The 20,646-nt window shown below is 43.1% G+C and overlaps 1 pseudogene; it reads right to left on the bottom strand.

Annotated features, from left to right (window-relative positions):
* Window positions 1-13,470: 13,470 nt before the first annotated feature.
* On the bottom strand, window positions 13,471-20,292 carry LOC102539480 (protein sprouty homolog 2-like; annotated as a pseudogene).
* Between the last annotated feature and the right edge of the window lie 354 nt (window positions 20,293-20,646).

Genomic DNA, 20,646 nt, shown 5'->3' with positions numbered 1-20,646 from the left:
CCAAGGCTGGGGTTGGGGTGGCAGGTCAGGTGGGCCTGGGCCCGGCTCTGCTGCTGGGTGAGGTACTTTGTCCTCAGCGCCATCTGACCTCTGCCGAGGGGAGCACCATACAGCACAAATCCTTGGCCAGCCCTGTCCAGGCACACACAGGTGCAGCCCCTCCCAGCCTCTCCCCACCTCAGAAGCCCAGAATCCTCCCCATGGCTGTGATGCCCTGAGTTCTATGACTGCCCAGGGACGTCTAAGGCCAGCTTCCCCGAGGTCCACCCGGGCCCCCTGCCCTGCGGCCCCCAGGTAGCAGGTGGCCCTGCCCACAGCCCTCACTTCCCATGGGGCTTGCAGGGGTTGGGTTTACACCTGGAGAAGCACCCAGGAGCAGCAGATTACCCCTTGGTCCTCCTTTATAGTTTCTCCTTTTACCTGAGATGTGAGTATTTTTAACCCGGTACATATGGCAGCTCTTCTGACGCAGAGACTACTTTATCAATTGTCAGTACCATTCCTATAGGGTGACTGCATGGGTGTTCCCAGACTCAGCCTCTGAAGGACCAAATAAAAATGTTTTGTTTTGTAAAAAAAGAAATCAGTACTTTAATATATTGTATTAATACAATAAAGGACAAAAACAATACGATCATATCAATAGAGTCACAAAAGCATGTGACAAAATTCAACACCTCTTCATGGCAACTCAACAAAGAAGAAACAGAAGGGGCACTCCTGAACCTGTGAAAGAACAGCTAACACCATATGTGACTGTGACAGTTTCCCTAAGACCAGGAAGGAGACAAGGACGTCCATTCTTGCCACTCCTCTTCAACTGTACTGGGGCTTCCAGCCAGGCCAAGTAGGCAGAAGAAAGACAAGAAAGGTATCCAAATGGGAAGGGGGCAATGAAATCTCTGTTTTCAGATGGCATGATATGGTACATAGGAAATCATAAGGAGCTATTAACACTGACACATGAGTTCAACAGGGTTACACAAGACAAGGTCAATATGCAAAAAATCAATTCTATTTCTATACATGAGCAGTGAACATCAAAACATAAAATAGAAAAATTCCATTTACAATAGCATCAGGAAAAAAACCACATGGGAACATGGCAAGAAGGATGTTAGAAGAGAGATAGTATTAAAAAGAAATTATTCTGATATGTCAAAAGTGGTAAGGAAGAGCAATTTGTCGGTCCTCAAAAATTAGAAATACAACTACAATATGGTCTAGAAATTTCATTTCTGGGTATATATCCAAAGGAAAGTAAAGCAGGATATTGAAATAATAGCTGTACTTCTGTTTATATTGCACCATTATTCACAGCAGCCAAAATATGGAAACAAGATAAATGTTTGACAATGGATGAGTGGATAAAGAAGATGTGGTGTATACACATAAAGGGATATTATCGAGCCACGAGAAAGATGGGAATCCTGCTGTTTGAGGGCACTATGCTTAGTGAGACAAGCCAGACAAAGACAAATATTGTATGAAAATCTGCTAAGGCCACATTTTATATAACTCCATTTATATGAAATGTCCAGAACAGGCAAATCTACACAGACAGAAAGGAGAGTCACTGTTCTTAGGTCTGGAGGCTGAGGGAGAAATAGGCGTGACTGTACATGGGTACCGGATTTCTTTATTGGGTAGTGAAAATGCTCTAAAATAGTTGTGACGGTCTCACAACTCTGTGGGTGTAGTGAAACCATTGAGTTGTATAGTTTAAATGAATGAATTGTATGCTCTGTGGATTGTATCTCAACAAAGCTGTAAAAAATGAAAGGGAGATAAATTAGAAAAGTTTTTGCTACATTTTAAATCTGCTATTTCTGTAATTCTAAAAATAAATAAGTCATTTTAAAGGAGTTGATTAAAAAGGTTCATTTTCTGAGAACTTTATGCATCTGCATGGATATAGGCTTCTTTCCCAAACACAAAAACTACATGTCCTCAAAGAGGAAGGTGACGAAGTTTTTCACAAAAACGTTATTTTCCCAAAATGGAACATGTGTACAAGATTTGGTGCACCTAGCCTCATGCTGAAGGGACTTCCTTACAACACTTGTTTCACCTCTCCAGCCATGCATCCTACAGACGGTTTCAAGCTAGATGAAGTTAGTGTACTACAGATGAGTTTGAGATTGGAAGAAAGAATATTGTTAAAATGGCCATAATGCCCAAGGCAATCTACTTATTTGTGTGTGTGTGTGTGTTTTGTTTTTAGTCTTGTAGTTTAACAGATTAAGAGAGGAGATAAACCATGTAAGTGCTATACAAACTAATAGTCTGTTTAAAAAAAAAGGAATATTCTTGTGTGCCTAGTGCAACAAAAAGATCAAGAAGGATTAGGACTGAACATTCTCCACTAAATGTAAGAACAACAAATTTGGGCTTTTTTTTTAACACGGGCATTTTTGATGTTGGTAAGAACCATTCCAATTGACCGCATGAGATTGGGAAATATTGGAACACGGTGACCAAGTGTGGCCTGACTGCCTCCATGGTAGTGCTCCATAGAGACATAAACTATTTTCCCACTGAGTTCGCACACATGGGAACTATAACCATTCTTACATATATGATAAAGCACCCAAACACACTGGTCAGGAACACACTGATTTAGAGGGAAACAAGAGTATTGGTGGTTGTTCAAGAAAGTTCAGATGCATGACTTCAATTAGACATGTGATTAAATAAGCACTGGCCACAGCACCCATTTTTTTTTTTTTTAACAACAAAAGCACTATTAAGTTTGAAAGTCTATAGAGCTACATTTGGGGCAACAAAACAAAAATTTCTCAATAGTTCCAAAGATTTTTGATGAGTATGAACAATGCTGTAAGTTTCTATGACCGACATTTTTACACTTCCAACCTCAAATCCAAGCATCTGCCCCATCCTGTGGACTTATGAATTAGTCACATAGGAATGTATGAGGGCTCCATGCTACCTACAAAATCCTATGATGTGGCCAAACTCTAATGAAACTCCTGAAATTGAAGCTGATGCCTAATGTTCAAAATGTAAAGAAAGACAGAATATAGACCAAGTTTTTTTTAAGAATTTTTATGTTTGATATCATTACATTTACTGATCATTGAATAAATTTGTTGACTGAAGTTGACTGAAATATTTTGATTACTTTGAACCACTGTTAAATCAATGGCCAGTCACTTCATCATTATGAACAATAAGAAGAAAGATTCATAGAGCCCTCACAAGTATTTGCGAGCATGTTGTCTACCATTTAAAAAACTTGGATGGCTGTCATCTAGATGAACAGTGATTTGAGATTTATAGCTTCCATTTATTTGTGTCATGGGTAATTTTTCTGTGCTGAGGTGTGAGCACACACATCCTTCAAGCTTTTATTGACGTGGGTTACAAAACCTGCATCTGTCACTTTAGCAGGGGAGCACTGCATCAACCCTCCATTGCTGAACAGACTTTACGTCTAATCATGATTGAAGTCTGATGCCGGCTATTGTGTGACCTAAACATGTGGTTAATGGTCTCATTTATTCTCCAGTATCTTCCTGAATAAGCTTCTTGATGTGGAAGGATCCCAATGTCTACTTGTACTGTTAATGGTTCTTAAAGAATCAATACTTTGCCTTTATATAATAAATTGTGTAGCACACATTTCATATTTTAGTTAAAGTCTAAAGACAGTTATTTTACTTAAAAAAATCTAGGACATTTATCTTAGTTAAATATCTCATAAGACAGTTTTAAATTTATTACATGATTATGGTTTCCATAACACATCATAATCTATTTCTGACTATGGCCAATTTTGTTTAATGAGTCAAGGAAAATTGTATAAGTGAACAGGTCATCTTCCTTATTTTGAATTCTCTCTCTACATCAGATGTTCTATAAGGACAAGTTCGTTGGGGTGATGTCCATTCTATGCTTTTGACAGAATGCTTTTGAAACTGTGGCCATGTTTGTAGTAGAATAAACAATTGTATTTTAGATCTTGGGTTTAAAATAACTTAGTAGCATCCCCTACTGCAGGCCTCTTTACTGAATAGCAGTGAAGACACAGAAAAATATTTAATGGTGAAGACACCAAAACTAAGGCCAGGTGATATTTTAATATCAGATTCTGGGAAAATACTTCACCAAACATTTGAACAGGAAAGCGGTAATAGATGGGAAACTGATGATTGTCCATCACATCCTAGAAAGAGTTGTCCTATGAGTAAACTTCTTTTGGCAGGAGAAGCAGGAATATCCCTCATGGTGGTGGATATAAGAACTAAGCTGAGCAACAAAAGTGTGAGAAATGCCAAGTGAGATCCATCCAGACCTGGATCTGGGAATCTGGCAAGTTGCTCTGCCCATGAGTCTGCCATGGAGCTGAGCGTCTGCGAAGGGTGACAGAACAATACCCAAAAGAGCCAGTTCACACACTGAGTACAAACCCTGTGTGGTGGCAACTCAGACACAGACAAAGGTGGTTCCCATTTAGGAGACAGAAACCACACTGTTTACTTAAACAGGGAAAGTAGAATATAAAGAATTGTTAACTGGTAAAAGGCAGATAGTTACTTAAAAGATAAAATGGGGATATAAACGTCCTGAAGTAGTAGGTGCAAAAGAGTAGCTGCTACTTCCAGGGTGAGGGAGGGTGGACAGTACAGGAACCAAGGAGTAGGAGTGGGGTGCCCCCTCGCTGCTCCCCATTCCCAGCAAGGCTTAGGTTCAGACATCTTTGAATTGACTGTGGCTGCCACTGGAACACACTGCCTGCTGGTGGTCAAATTAAAAAAAAATAATAATGATAATAAAAATCTTGCCACAGTATGCAAGCAACTGCTGGCCTATAAAAGCTGCCCAGCATTGTTGGAGGATATGGGCAGGTGGGACCTACTTAGAAGCAGCCGGACATGGCCAGAGCTCGTGTGCAGACCTAAGCAGTCCAGGGGAGACAGTGGCTTGAGGGCACAGCTGGAATTGTTTCTGAGTCTCTGGGCTCCCCTGCTAAACAATTCAACAATAATGACAATGATGATAATGAAGAGCCAGAACCCAGTACGGAAGTGTCTTCCCTCTGCTATGGCCTCATTTGGGTGTCTCCAGGACCCTCTGTTGACTAAGCCTAACATTCTGCTACTTGGACAGAGAAAGGCCCACAGGATCTAACTATGATACCACAGAGCAGGGCAAGGAGGGGTGAGTTTAGATCTCAGACAGCTGGTCTCTGAAAATGATTTATCCCAAGATCTTAAACAAAATTTTAGAAATCCACTTGAATTTTATTACACTGCAAGAAGCTATGAGCTCTGTAAATCAGAAGCAGATAGCCTTAAGAAACAGAAAAGAAAAAGACATGTGGATGTGAAGCAATTAAAGACTGCTGCTGAGGTGAAATAAATTATTGAAGAGAAGCTAAAAATGCAATGGTGTAATTAAAATAAACATTTACTTTGTCAATTGGGAGGGATAAAATGGAGAAAAGATTTGAGAGAGAATAGGGAAATGACCACAGGAGCCATTGGTATATCATAGATTTGACAGACAAAAGTGATGAACTTTAGGAATTACACATGATCCTGAAGATGAAAACTGATAAATTAGAACAGAGGCAAACATCAAAAACAAAATCAAAGAAATAGCACTGAATGAAAAAGCAATTTTATTCTCAAATTGAAAGAATTTATTATGTCTCAGTAAATTCATAAAAGGACTCAAAACTTTAAAAAAATTCTAGCAAAATTTTAAAGTACATAAATAAAAAACTTCTGTTTATCTAGGAAGAAAAAATGATTACCTGCAAAGTACTTCAAATCTGGTTTGTCTGCAAAACTAAATTCTGAGAAGCAACACCTTGGATGTCATTTCTCTTCTAAGTTCTCTCTGGCTCCCCCGTGTCTGACCTGGTGCTTTTTCTGTGTTCTCACAGCATTCTGCAGCTCCCCATCAGACACTCTTGTTCCATTGTGCTGTATTTACATCTGTACTTCTCTCCCTCCTTTATAAGTGCCATAAAGATGAAACGATAAGGTAAAATGACTTTGCCTAAAGTTCAATCTTTGAAACAAATAGTGTTTGAAGAAAACCTGTACCCAACTAGTCTTCGCCTCAAAGACAGAGGAGACACAGTTTCTTTCCTATTTGATAGCTTTATGGTTTCTGGACACTCACATATTTCAGTAACTGCAGGGAGCAATTTCAACATTCTGTTCACTGATGTTTCCCAAGCGGCTGAACTAGAGCAGCACAGAGCAGACGCCAGACACACGGCTCACATGTGCTGAATGGAAGCATAGGAGTATTAGAGTTAAAATTTAAAGCTATCGCCATGAAGTGGAATGTTAACCATTGCTGTTTTTAGCTCCTCCACAGGCCTGTGACTGCAGCTCAGTGGGATCCTTGCACGCCCAGTGCAAAATAAACACGGGCCAGTGCAACGGTCACCCAACATTCTCTGGTGTACAATGTACAGAGTGTATTCGAAGTCACTGGAACTCCTCTCCCCGCAACTCAAGACTGCTGCCTGTCAGGGACTGATGGCTCCACCTGTGACTTAGAGGCTCAACAAGGCCCCCGTGTGGATCAGACTGGGCATTGCACTTGTAAGGTGCACACTGCCGAAATTCAGTGAGGGAAAACCTCGCTCAGTTCTACTTCCATTGCTCACTTTTCACTTCATTAGGTTACTTATTCTTCTGTCATTAAGCCAGACAGAGAGACAAATGAAAATTCACTGCCAGACACAGAGTTTTTATCTGGCATACAGATCAGCACTGCTTTTTAAGAATTTATTTTCAACCGAAACCCAACTTTTTTTTCTGGCTGGTACAAAATGATATATTTTCAACAGCAAATTTCAATTTGTCTTTACATATTCACTTTGCTTCACCAAAAATAATCTGGGAGGGTGGAGAAAGACAGTTATCTTAAGCATCATCAGAGAAAATCACTGCTAACTTGTAAGGCTCATAAAACAAATTCTCTTCAAATAAACTCATAATCACTGTACACTGAAATATATACTTATTTCTGTGGAAGTTCAGTAAAATTTCATCGCATATAAACTCTGACATTACAGTGATCATATGCAAATTCCAGCCCTCATGAATGTTCTTAAATGATGTAGAAAATAGACATTAAAAAGGGTTAGTATACTTTACAGCACAAGGAAATACATACAAGATCTTGTGGTAGCTCATGCTTTAATAGGGATAGACTGGGATTTCAAAATTGTAGAATAGATAAACAAGATTACACTGTATAGCACAGGGAAATATACACAAAATGTTATGATAACTCACAGAGAAAAAAATGTGACGAGTGTATATGTCCAAGAATGACTGAAAAATTGTGCTGAACACTGGAATTTGACACAAAAAAGTAAAATGATTATAAATCAATAAAAAATGCTAAAAAAAGAATCTGAAAATGAATATGTGTATACTCGTGTATAATTGAAAACTTGTGCCATACCCCAGAAATTGATACAACATTGTAAACTGACTATAACTGAATTAAAAAAAAACACAAAGAGTGAAAAGGAAAATAAGGTATAACAATTTAAATCTCATATTTCTCTGCTTATTTTTCTTCTTTAGTGGAATGTATAAAGTTTAAGCTGAAGAAGATGCAAACTGTTGCAGGAAATGAAAAAGAAGAATGAGCATATGATGCAAGAGAGAGAAAAGAACATTTAGAATCATTTTTTTGAGAAGATGGAAAAGGAGAAGTCCCAGTTAAAGGCAGAGCAAGGGAGAGTTCTAGTCCTTAAATGTCAGGTATGTCCTTCTTCCTCTCCACTCTGTCTTCCACTGTCCTGAATCAAAAACACTGCTGAGGGGTTTAGAGTGTTAGGGCAGGTGAAGGACTTTCCTAACCCAAACAAGCAGATGTTTTATCCTATTTGTGCTTCTGCCTTTGGGTACCCGTGGTTGTTAAAGGCTGTTTATTTGCAGGATAAAGTCTCATGGAATCTTTTATAATTAAATCACTAATAAAGCACAACTTCATTGCCAGCATAACAGATTTTAACAGATATTCTGTGATCAAATCCTCGTGTTATGTTGCAGGTACTATTCTATTTTCATGTTTCAAAGGAAGCAATTGTAATTTCATAAGAATAAGTAATTTTTCTGGTTGTGGGAAAATATCAGGCCTGTCTATCTACTTTTTGGAGTCCACAGTGACTTTGTTTCTGCCATACCTGATATGACTTTATGTCTGGAGGCACCCTAATGAGTAGGAAGACTACATGACCATCAACACAATTGCCCATATAATTAAGTAGCCAGGCTGCCAGTACCTGCCTATTCTCCAGGCCCTCCCCCAAGTCTATGTTGAGTTAGGCTGTCTGCCCAGAACTACAGTGGGCACCAGTGTAGGCTTGATTTCCTCAATTTATTTCCATTAACTCTGCTACCAAGTTTTGGAGACTTGTACTAAATTGCCTGATCAAACACCTGCTATGATTCTGAATCAAGTAGTAACCTTCCTATTGGAGTTTACCCATCTTCCTTATATTTAAGATATGTTTGTGGGAGTTCATACTACCTAGATCAAAATTAAAGGGGAAAGAATACAGTTTTTCCCAAAAGAGGGTGTTTCATGTGGGTAAAGGAGGTCAAGAAAATCATTCTGGGTCAGTAATTTTTAGAAATTATAAGAGTAGATCATTTCTGCAGCTAAAGAAACCCAGAAACTTTTTGACAGGCATAAGAGACTCAAGAAAGAGTGATATCATGGAAGTTAAGGGAGGACAAGATTTTAAAACAAGTTTCAACACCCAGGAGGGACTAATGTGGATATGAAATAATCTAGCAAATGTAGGAAACGTTTCAAGTTGTGTGAGTTCCGTCTCCACTTTCCCTTTTAGGCAAAAGAGTGTCTTCACAAGAAAGGACTCCACAAGGAGAACATGGATCTCTCAGACAGATGACTGCTGTCCAGATGAGAGACAAAGAAGCACATTCAACATACTCTAAGAGTCTAAGGAAAGGAATTATCTAACCAGCCCTCATCTGCTGAGGACAAGTTTAATGATCATCTTTAGGACCTTAAACAATTACCACAGGACAAAACTTGAAACAATGAGGCTTGAATTGTCATTGAGCCATAAATTTTTGCCAAGATGAAATGAAATGTGAAGACAATGTGTTTACCTACAGGGTGATTCAATTCATGCTTAATTATAGTACTACCGATAAGTGTGATACCTAGCTGGATCCTATATATGAAATCATGCACATTGATCTAGAGAAACTTTAAATTGCATAAGTGAGATGCATTTTACAGCAGGGAGATAATCAGTTTTGCTCAGGATAGATGTATTCCCCCCCACATACACCACCTTTCTAGATATGCTCTTACTGAACATTGTACTTTGGTCCTGGGATACAATTGGAGTGTTGGGAATAGAGGGAAAAATTTGATGGGAATGAACAAAGCCATGGACCACAGTTAAATAGGAGTGACTGCTAAGGGGTCATGAGGTCACATAATGGCCTCCAATAAGGGGGACTTGGGACAGTTAACTCCAGGGTACAGACAGTGGACAGTTCTCCATGGGGTGTAGGCCTCCTCTGTGGTCACTGATGTGACTCCGGGACACTGGCAGGGGATGTGCGTGCCCTTGTGCAAAGTGGATTCATGAGTGGATGTTTAACCTTCTCTGTCTAAAAGAATCCCTTCACACAATTACTGCCCCATTTCCAGGCCACCCAACACCTCTCATTTCTACTTTCTTTTTCTTAGTTTTCCCTCCTTCTACAGTTCCGAGAATAGTTTCTATAATCACAAAAGGGAACTTTAACTCAAGCTCAAAATACATTCCTTCCCATTCTTCTGAAAATCATAACTATAATCGTTCAAAATCTAAAACTTGACTCTGTTTTTTCTTCCCTCTCTTCTACTAAGACGTCATACCCGGGAAGCCACTCAGGATTAATGTCTAGCATGGAAAAACAAAAACAGGGAAAATAAAAAACAATTTATTAATATGAAAATAATTTCTTACCAAAATTGTTTCAGCATATGTATCACTTAAGGATCTTTATTGCAAGCAACAGACTCTTCTCAGTAGTAAGAAAAACAATTGAATTTTAAGACTGTCAGGGAGCAGATAGTTCCTCTAGGAGGGCAAGAGAGCCAGACTCTACTGCTGCTTCGGCAAGAACAGTACAAACCACAAACTGAAGGAACCTGAAGGGAAAATAGCCCTTCCATCACCCCCTGGCATAATAGCACCTCCAGATCCAATGGCAGACACTCCACCGATGTCAGCTGAGTATGCAGACTAGTCTACTATCATATCTGCAGTAAACAAAATCCCCCATGAAAACTTACATCTTTGGGCTGCTCACATCTCCATCTCACAGAGTTATATCTGCTTGACAGAATCTAAATCACATGCCTCCCCCCTGGATAGTCTGAGAATGAGAGTGTTGTCTGTCTTCCACTTTGGAAAGCAGAGGCTCATAATGTAAGCAATTTCCATCCATGTTAGAGTCAACCAGTTCTCCCAGGTGGGTCTCTGTAGATAAACATTATATTAGGGATGATAATACTAATAACAACTCAGTAGCATTTTCTTGTACATCGTATACAACACTTTCGTATTTTCACTTTATCATATCTCAACATTCCCTTTAACCCTTCCTCTATTTTTTATGTCAGACAGTTTATTAACTTTTCTTAGGTTGCTCTTATCTTTTCAAGTCATACTTAACAAAGCCTTAAAAGGACTCTAGAACAAATACGTCCTGACAAAACAAATAGCATCTAACGTATTATTTTGTTTTTATTTAAGTTTTAACTTTTTTCACACCTTAAATTTTGTATTATTCTTACTTTTTAAACAGTTATTATTTTGTACCTAGTTCTGTGTAAACAGAAAACAACTCTGTTCTTTCTCAAACATTCTCAAAAACATCCCTTTAAAATACTTTATTGGACGTTTCTTTTCTGCCATTAGTTCATTAGTCACTTTCAGATTAATAATAGGCCTATTTTCAAAATAAAATAAATGATATCAACTTGATATAAATGTTAAAATTACACTCTTGAATTTGATTCAGTTTCTCCTCTTCTATCTTCCTCTCAGACCCTATGTTCACATACTCAGGCCTGACCGGCCTGATTAGGGATAAGGAAAGGATAACTACCCTCACCATGTTTATGCAACACAGTGGTGAAAGTCCTGGCCAGAGCAATGAGGCAAGAAAAGGAAATAAAAGGCATCCAAAATGGGAAGGAGGAAATAAAATCGTCCCTGTTGGCAGATGAAATAATCTTACAGACAGAATTCCCTAAAGATTCCATTTAAAAAACTGGCAAGATGAATTTTAAAATTCTGTTAAGTTGCAGGATTCAAATTGGACATCAAAAAATCAGTTGCCTTTCCATGCACTAACAGTGAATTACTTGTAATGGAAATTACAGCTAAAAGAAAAACAATGCTACTTATAATAGCATCAAAAAGAATAAAATGCTTAGGAATTTCCTACCTAACTGGAATTTCCTACCTGGAAGGTGCCAATTGGATAGTGATTACAGGCTAGCGGGACTTGGAAGACACTGTGTTTCTGCAGTTCAGTTTTGGTTTCTGGTCCTTCTTGTTTCTGAGGATGCCACCTGCTGGCCGAGGTCTGTGTTTGTGTTTTGCACTTAGAGATGAAAATGCTTAGCACCACTTCCATTCCATCAGACAGCCCTTTGGGCAGAATTTTGGTTGATTGGTCCAACTCTAGCTATAGCTCCATGACTTGGGAAAAGACGGTATTTTAACTTAACTGCTGTGTGGCCAATGTATGCCCTTCAGTATGGAAGAAAAACGGGAAGCATGTTTTCAGTAAAAAAGAATGAGGTACAGAAATGTTTTTGTGTTAAAGGGAAGAAAAAAAAAAGGAGATGGTTTTGTCCTAGAGCTGGTTGTTTCTGAATGGAAAAAATAAGGAACAAAGCAACATGGATACAGAAATTTGCAGGAGGTTTCTGGGGGAAAAAAAAACACAGGGAAAAGAATTTTGTACATGGTCAGGATTTCCTAAGAAAATCTAAGACTGGATTAAATGTAATTAGGTAAGTGGGTTTGGTTAAAAGTAGACAGATGCAAGACAGCATTTGGTTTTTCCCTCTCTGTTAGGAAGACAAAATTTTCTTAGACCATTGAGTACTTTTGATAACAGATTATGTGAATTTCTTTGTCTTGAGGAGATCTGTTCCCTATCTGCCCTTGAAATCTTTTATTGTCACCCTGGTTAAGTGAATAAGTATTGTTTTGCAATGACCTATGATCTTATCTAACAAAGTGTTTTAAAACTCTTTGACAAACTTCCCAGATAATTAAATTTTAATTAAAGTTCTTTCGACCTTCAGCTAACTTTAAAATGCCTCAAAGGGCCCCTGGAGCATCCCAGAGAGAGAGCCTAGATGTGTTGGGTTCATTTGCATTGTTAAATTATGTGGGAAGCATTGTTGAATGAGTGATGATAAGACATCTTCGATTATATTGTATGGGTGAATGTTGTTAATATAGAGATCCTAGAAATTATATGGAATTCCTAAAAATCTGGTATGTCCTGATAAAATGTTGTCAGCCATAATTCTAGTTATTGTCTTAAAATGTGTGTCACATCATTGATCAAGTTTCTTTGTCAATTGCATTGCAATCCGGTTTTTAAACATGCCTTTAGTCTTTGTCTCTCATAGACAGTTAAGATTTTACTCTGATGCCTTTGCAAAATGCCTCCTTTTCAAAAGGTTAATGGAAAGGACTTTTTGACAAGTACAGGTTTCTGATTTTCAAATCATACCACTGAGCTGGGTAAGAAATTAAAAGAAGTCTAATGGAATCTCTAATTTCATAAAACTGTTAACAAAAGGTTTAGTTACATGGGATGGAGTAAACTAATGAATATAGTACGAATTCTTGGTTTTGTCTGAAATATTACTGGCTTTTAATCTTTATTTTCCAAATATAAAGGAACCTTCCCCTTTAGATAATTATGGCTTACAGCAATTTGGTAAATTACACCTTTATAAACAGAATTGAAACCCTTATCGTTTCTTTCTATCTGAGACCTCTGAATTTGGAAACTCTTAGGTTCCTAGCAGCCTCTCCAAGTGAATAATGAAGGCTACTTTGCGGCAGTTGCAGGAACCTCAAGAGATTCTGAAACTCAAGACAAGAAAAATCCACCTAGATCAGGTGATGTGGCTTTCCTGGCCTTGGGAGGCCTTTTTAACAGTTCTGTTTGAAATCCCTTATGAAAAGTTCCAGCAAGGCCAAACTTAAAAGAGCCTCTTAAAATAAATATTCTTTTTACAGCATGGTAGATCTTCAAACAGATATTATTTGCACTAGAAAAACTAGAAACTAAGGGTTGACTTTTACTGCGACTGTGTGGTGTGCATGGGGCCCAAAAGGAAGTTAGGGTCTTGCTGTAAAGGTTTCTGTGGGGCAAGATACAGTCTGCAGATGTGCTGACTGGGTCACACTCTTCGGAATGTGCAACGTATCGGTGTGATGTTTTGTGACCGTGCCATGTAGCGTGGCACAACTTGGTTTTCACGGTTGCAGGTGGTGGTACATGTACAGAGATACAGAACATTGTCCCTGGAAAACACGGTGGCAACTTTGCAGCACATTGTGTTCGAGTTTTTACAGTGTCACCCAGGTCTGTTCCCTGGGTTGTAGCACCCCTGGCACGATTTGAGGCAACCTTTGCTGACAGGTGACAGCGTGGACAGGGCAGGAAGAGGGGCGGGCTGTCCGGTGAGACTGGCTGCGGGAGCGTGAGTTGTCAGTGTGGTGGTCCTCGTCGTCATTAGAACAAGAGATGAGACCTTTCACACACACACGTACGTCCCCTAGTCAGTCACGTTCCGGGCCAAGTGAAGGCCCTACTTGTCGCAGATCCAGTCTGATGGCAGTGGCCTCGGGTGGGTGCTCTGCTCACACTTGCCACAGTCCTCACACCTGCAGGCGTGCAGCCCTGCGTCTTCTTTGCTCAAGGGCTTAAGCTCTCCTGGCTTCAGCTCCGATTCGTGCTGCACCCGGATTATCCAGTCAGTAACGGTCCCAAGGAGAAGTAAGGGATTGCTGTTCGGAGGGACTGCTGCTAGTGCTTGTCCCCATTCTGCTCCAATACCCCGGGTTGGCCGTGCTGATCGGCCTGGGCCTGCGAGTCCTGGAGCCAGGGTGCTGGCCGTGCTCAGGCAGACCGTGGAATCTCTTGTTTCCCCTGAGCAGAGGGCGAGGAGTGGCCTGATCCCTGGTCTGGGGACCACTCTAGGGCCTTCTGTGTACTCACTGGAGTTTCAGGTGGCTCTGAGCTGATCCAGAGACAGCACGTGTACCTGCTGGGTGAGGATGGCTCTGGGGTCGGGCTCCCCACACACTGCCCGCCACCGTCATGACTGCCTGCAGCAAGGACCTCCACCCGCGCCACTCTGAGCTCTGGCCTCCATCAGGTCTTGGAAACGGTCACTCCCATGATCGTGGCTTTGCAATGAACCATCCCTGTTGTAGCCTCTTCTTTCTGTGACATGCAATCAATCCAGCCCCTATGCAAACCTCTTCCCACTCTGTCTACACTCTGCTTCAGTCTGTCTTCCAAGCAATTAGCAGGACAGGATGAGAAAGGAGAGGAAAATCTGGAGCAAGTCCCCAGCGGATGAACACTCGGGTTCAGGGCTGAAGGCCACGTCCCTTCTAGAAACACACGCAGAGTATTTCCTCTTTTTTTTTTTATCTCAATGAACTGGAGGCGGAAATGCCAATGTCAAACCTCTTTTCCTGACAGATGAGCAAACGAGAAAAGAAAACAAGCTTACAGAGACCCTGTGACCAGATGGCCAAGTCATGCGGCCACCTCGGAGTGGAGGGGGTGCCGGGGGGCTGGCCTGGCCAGTCAGGGCCAGGGGTGTGGGTGAGGCCTGGGTGCCGCACCCTCCGCCAGTCCCCTCCCCTCCGCACACAGCTCTCGGCGGTGCAGGCTAGGCATAAGATTGGTTTGTTCAGACTCCACACCGTATGCTAGAAGGCTTTAATCAGACGGGAAATGGGCTCTTGTGGTTGACTCCTGACTACAGCAGGCCACGTGGCTCATCCCCCATATATTGGGAACAAATGAATCACTCCTTCCAACATTAGCCAAGTTCCACCTGATGTATGGGCCAGACCCTTACTGAGCAGTGCCGACGTCTCCTAATACTGAAGAGCAGTGACTGATTTGCCACTGATTGGACTCGCCAGTTATAATTTACTGGCAAGCCCTGAATGGAGCTCTCTGGGTCTGCAGGACTAAGCTTTGGTCCTGGCTGCCGCCAGGATGGATGGATACGTGCATGGTTTTCCTGGGCACAAGGTCACTGATATGTGACGTTACCAAAAGCAATGGTCACTAGCCTGCCTCATGTCCATACTAGGTGGAGGAGATCTGTCCTTAAGTGGTATGGTTATCTACTCAACTTCTTTGTCCCAAATATAGGATTGGAGAACGTGGCCTTGCACACACAGGCCTTAGCTGACTTCGCACAGAAAGCCCTGAATGACAGCCAACACAGATATACACTGTTGAACACGGAGGTGTCCCTAATGCGGAAGGTAGTTTTACAGAACCTGATGGTGGTAGACATAGCAGCTGCTTCTCAGGGAGAAATCTGTGTGGTTATTCACACCAAATTCCCTCATCTCCCTATGCATTGGCCTGTCTTGCGGTGAGCAGAACGAGTGTGGACTCGGTAACGCCTCTACCGCCCACGGTCAGGATTCCGAGCTGGGTGGGGGGCTGAGGAGGAGCAGAAGGCTCTCAGGCATGGACAGCCTCCACCACTAAAGCCATGGTCCAGCCAATGCGAGCCCCTGCTGAAATTTACCATCTTAACCACTTCGGGTGCACTTTTCAGGGCCCTGAAGTAATTCACACGGCTGTGCTTCCATGACCACCGTCCATCTCAGAGCTCTTGAAACTGACAGTCCCCACTGAACACTAACTCCCGGTCCCCCTCCCTCAGGCTTGGTCCCCACCATCCTACGTTCTGTGTCTATGGATCTGACTACTCTAGGGGCCTCATATGAGTGAAATCAGACACCACTTGTTCTTTTGTGTCTGGCGTATGTCACTGATCGTAATGTCCGCAAGTTTCACCCCCGCTGGAGCCTGTGTCAGTTTCCTTCCTTTTTAGGCTGAAACAGATGGGCCGTGTTTTGCTTCTCCATTAATCTGCCAATGGGCACATGTGGCATCTACATTAATTTCTCATGTTTTATAATGTCTATGGAACTTCAGAAAATCCTATGAATCAAAAGCCATTTACCATTAACTTTTTTCTTAAACTTTTAATTCGAAAATCATTAAAGCTAAGAAAAAGGGAAGAATACATATGATCTTCCCTTGTGTTCAGGAATTAACACTTTATCCCCTGTGTGTGCTGTATGTGTGCACATGCCTGTGTGCATACATGTGCTGTGTGTGTGCATGGGTGTGCGGGTGCATGTGTGCATTGGCATGCAAACATATTAATGGCCATCATTTAAAAGTCCACAAATGACAAATGCTGGAGAGGGTATGGAGAAAAAGGAACCCTCCTGCACTGCTGGTGGGAATGCAGTTTGGTGTAGCTACTGTGGAAAACAGTATGGAGACTTCTCAAAAGACTGAAAATAGACTTAACCTACGATCCAGTAATCCCACTCCTGGGCATATATCCAGAGGGAACCCTAATTCAAAAAGACACCTGCACCCCAATGTTCATAGCACCACTATTTACAATAGCCAAGACATGGAAACAACCTAAATGCCCATAGACAGATGACTGGATAAAAAAGTTGTGTATGTTTATACAATGGAATATTATTCAGCCATAAAAAGACAACATAATGCTATTTGCAGCAACATGGATGTCCTTGGAGAATGTCATTCTAAGTGAAGTAAGCCAGAAAGAGGAAGAAAAATACCATATGATATCACTCGTATGTGGAATCTAAAAAAAAAAAGACGAATGAATTTATATATAAAACAGAAACAAACTCAGACATAGAATGCAGATTTGTGGTTGCCAGGGGTGAGTGGGGTGGGAAGGGATAAACTGGGAGTTCGAGATTTGTAGATACCGACTGGTATATATAATAGATAAACAGGTTTATACTGCATAGCACAAGGAAATATATTCAGTATCTTGTATCTCACAGTGAAAAAGAATATGAAAATGAATATATGTCTATTCATGTATGACTGAAGCATTGTGCTGTCCACCAGAAACTGACACAACATTGTAAACTGACTATACCTCAATTTAAAAAAAAAATTAGAATGTTAATGTGCATACATGTGAAATGCATGTATATACGTGCGTTCACATTGCTAGTATGTGTATATTTGTGCCTTGCATGTGCACATTAGTGTGTGCCTGTGCACATGTGTGTGCACACCTGTATGTGTTTGCCAAAACCACATGCAAGTTGATTGCAGGCTGAATTGGGCATCAGATACGTCAGAACACACCTGCTCGAAGGGTCCTGCATAGTCATGTAAAGGTCACAGATGTCGGGCATTTAAATGGGTAGAGCAGGATGTCTTAACCCAGAGTCTGTCTTCTGGTTGCTGTAACTGTTCCATAATGTCCTTCACACCTGCTTTAAGCCCCATTGAGGGTCCAGCTTAGGTCCCATTACATTCAGTCGTCTGCCCTGAGTCCCCTTCAAGCTACAACATTGGGGTTGGAGACCCGGCCAGGGCTGGGGGCGCCTCTCCTGTTGGTCTGGCCTCCAAGCCCTGAACTTGGTTCCTGTGTTTAGGTCTTTTAGTGCAGCCCAACTCAGATGGGGCCAGTCCCTCTTTATTTGGAGGGTCCTGACACCCAGGCAAGGGGGCTCATTCTCCCCAAACTCAACATCGGGAGAGGAGTTGAAAGCCCCCATGGGGTCTCCTTTATGTGAGACCCTGTGCTTTTGAAAGAGCAGGCACCATCCTTATAGGGGTTGGGGGGGACCACGGTGGGCAGGAGGGTCACTTTGTGGAGATGGGTGGGTGACCAAGGAGCCCAGCTGGTGGGTTCTCCACTTGGACAGCTTCTGTGCCCCAACCTCTCCCCCCGTGTTCTTTCCTCAAAGACAGCACAGTGCATATTCTGGATGTCAGCTCCAGTGCACGAAGTCACCTGGTTGGGTGCTGTAGGAGCCCTCAGCCCTCCCGCGCAGGCTGGTGTCAAGCCGCTCCTGAGTGTGGCGCTGTCGGCTGCCCCAATCCAGCTCCACCCAGAATCGCCCATGGGGTGGACTGACCGGCTCTCACCACGGGGACCCTGCGGGACTGTCCTGCTCAGGCTCCAGTACAGCCACCTCCTGCCGGGAGCCCAGGGAGTCAGGCCACCTCTTGTGTGTCCTGGCTTACCCGTCGTCCTGACCACGTGGTCAGAGAAATTGGTAAAGTTTTTGTTTTGCACATTGAAATGTTTAATGACAGAAAGACTTTGTTTCGTTTCCTGATGTGGGAAAGTGTGAAGCCCAGAGATGAATTATTCTCCAAGCAGTGTACATCCTAGCTTCCACGTGTGGGTGAGCCCCTGTCCAAAGATGAGGGACCCACGAGTAATCTGTGCCCCCCTGGGAGAGCAGCCCTAAGGTAGTGTAAACCTGACTAAGTTCTGTCTACACGGTGGATTTAATCCTCCCCACGTTCTGCGCAGCACATTCATACCTGACCGTGTACTGTCTATTTTGGGGTATTTAGACCTGACCATGTGCTGTTGCAACATGTGATCTGACCATGTTCTATTTATAGTGAGAAATTTAGGCCTTACCATCTTTTTCACACCAGGTCCATTCAGACCTGACCGTGTGCTGTCTACACTGAGCGCGTTTAGACCTAACCACGGCCTTGGGCCTGGGAACCTCTGTGCCTGCGTCTGAATGTCAGAGCTTAGACACCTGGGTCTGGAGCTGGGGTGAGCTTGTCTGGGTAACGGGGCTCTGCTCTGAATGTGGTTCGCAGCCCTCCCAGGGGGTCCGTGCCAGGGGTCAGTGCTGTGACAGAGGCCTTAGTCCTTACCCTTGCTGGTTTCACCTCCCCTGGGGCTTGTGGAGACGCCTCAGGTGCTGCCTGGTAATTATTCCAATTCACCAGGCACGGAGAGTGGCGAGGCAGGTTTACCCGGTGAATTGATTGCTGGGAATGCGGATCTGGGCGTAAGGCTGGGGGTCAGCATGAGGTTGCCTCTGTGTTGTCCTTCTGGCCGACCACCCTCCTTGGCCGGAGGACCTGCCCCCCTTCTCAGCCCTGCTGTCTCGTGGCTTTACCCATCACCTCAGAGGGCGAGGAAAGGGTCTAGCCTGCCAGAACCAAGGTAAGGTGTTCACCTTTAGCACAGAAACCTTAGAAACAATGAAAATCATGCAGCACCTGATTGCAAACAGGAGGGGCTTGTGTGGGGAGAGGACCTCACACTTCTTTCTACAGCCCCAGGGGGGCCCCAGGGACCTGGCTTGTTCCCACATTGAGGGCCCACCCAGCACAGTGATGGTGTCCTGACAAGGGGACGTGTGACCCCAGGTGCAGGGTCTGGGGACTGTCTGGTCTCACTCCAACTGTATGGGTCATGCTCATGTGCAGGGGGAGACCCCATACATGCTCTTACCTGCAGCGTCTCGTCCCCTTCGAGATGTCCAGTCTCTGAAGGAGATCGTTGCCCTGAACTGTGGTCCCTTTTCTCTCTTAATCTTGTCATTTTCATATGAGAACAGGCACCTTTGAACAAGTATTGCTCTGTGTTCTGCTGAGGGACAAATAACCCTTGGCATCATGCTAATATCGTGTCACATCATATATCATATCTACTCCATGGGGGCCACTGCTGTCTGAGTCCCCTGAACAGAGCTCAGGTAGCACAGACTAGCCCCCTCGGAACAGTCCCCCATGTGCCACGTGAGGACGCGATGATGGCCCCCCGAGTTGGGGGATGGTGCTTGGGCCTCGCACATTTGTGATAAAGGGGAGTCGAATTGGAATCTCAATTAATCAGACATTATTCAAAATTTTTATTTTATTTCTTGTGAAAGAAAAAAACAGCCACACGATATTTACCATCGTCACCATTTTACTGGCATGTTTCCGAGGCATCGGGTGTGTTTCCCTTGCCATGGAGCTATCACCACCGTCCCTATAAATTTTCATCTTGTAAACCCAAAATTCTGCAACCATGAATGTCTTCACTCGGCACCCGCTCTCCCAGCTCCAGGAGAGATGTCCACATTGGTCTCTGAGTTGTGGACTCTGGGTCGCCCACTTGAGGGGCTATCTGCTTCACCACCATCCACGCCGGTGCCCCTGGGATGCTGGCGTCTGCGTGAGGTTCCTGTGGTGCCCTGCTCCCACCTGCTCTTCCTGCCGGCTGGGGAGGGGGCCACTTGCTGGGTGGTCTCTGCTCCTGCAGTAGGAACGACCCTGCAAGGCAGACCTGCAGAGGGGGGGGCCTGCACAGGACACAGCGTCAGGGCAATGGCCAGCACTCAGGCTGCCACATCACCAACATCGTCTTCCCAGGACCATGCCCAGGATGGGGTGGAGGGTGGCCTGGGACCCCAGAAGCCCTGTTCCTGCCCTGGAGGTTGGAGAGTGCATCTGTGATGGGCTCCAGATTCCCCCGGAGTCTCAGCCCTCTCCTGTC

This window comes from Vicugna pacos, chromosome 13 (assembly GCF_048564905.1).
Source record: "Vicugna pacos chromosome 13, VicPac4, whole genome shotgun sequence".
NCBI classification, from domain to species: Eukaryota; Metazoa; Chordata; class Mammalia; order Artiodactyla; family Camelidae; genus Vicugna; species Vicugna pacos.
Note: the sequence above shows the minus strand (reverse complement) of the source record. Positions and strands in the feature narration are given on the sequence as shown.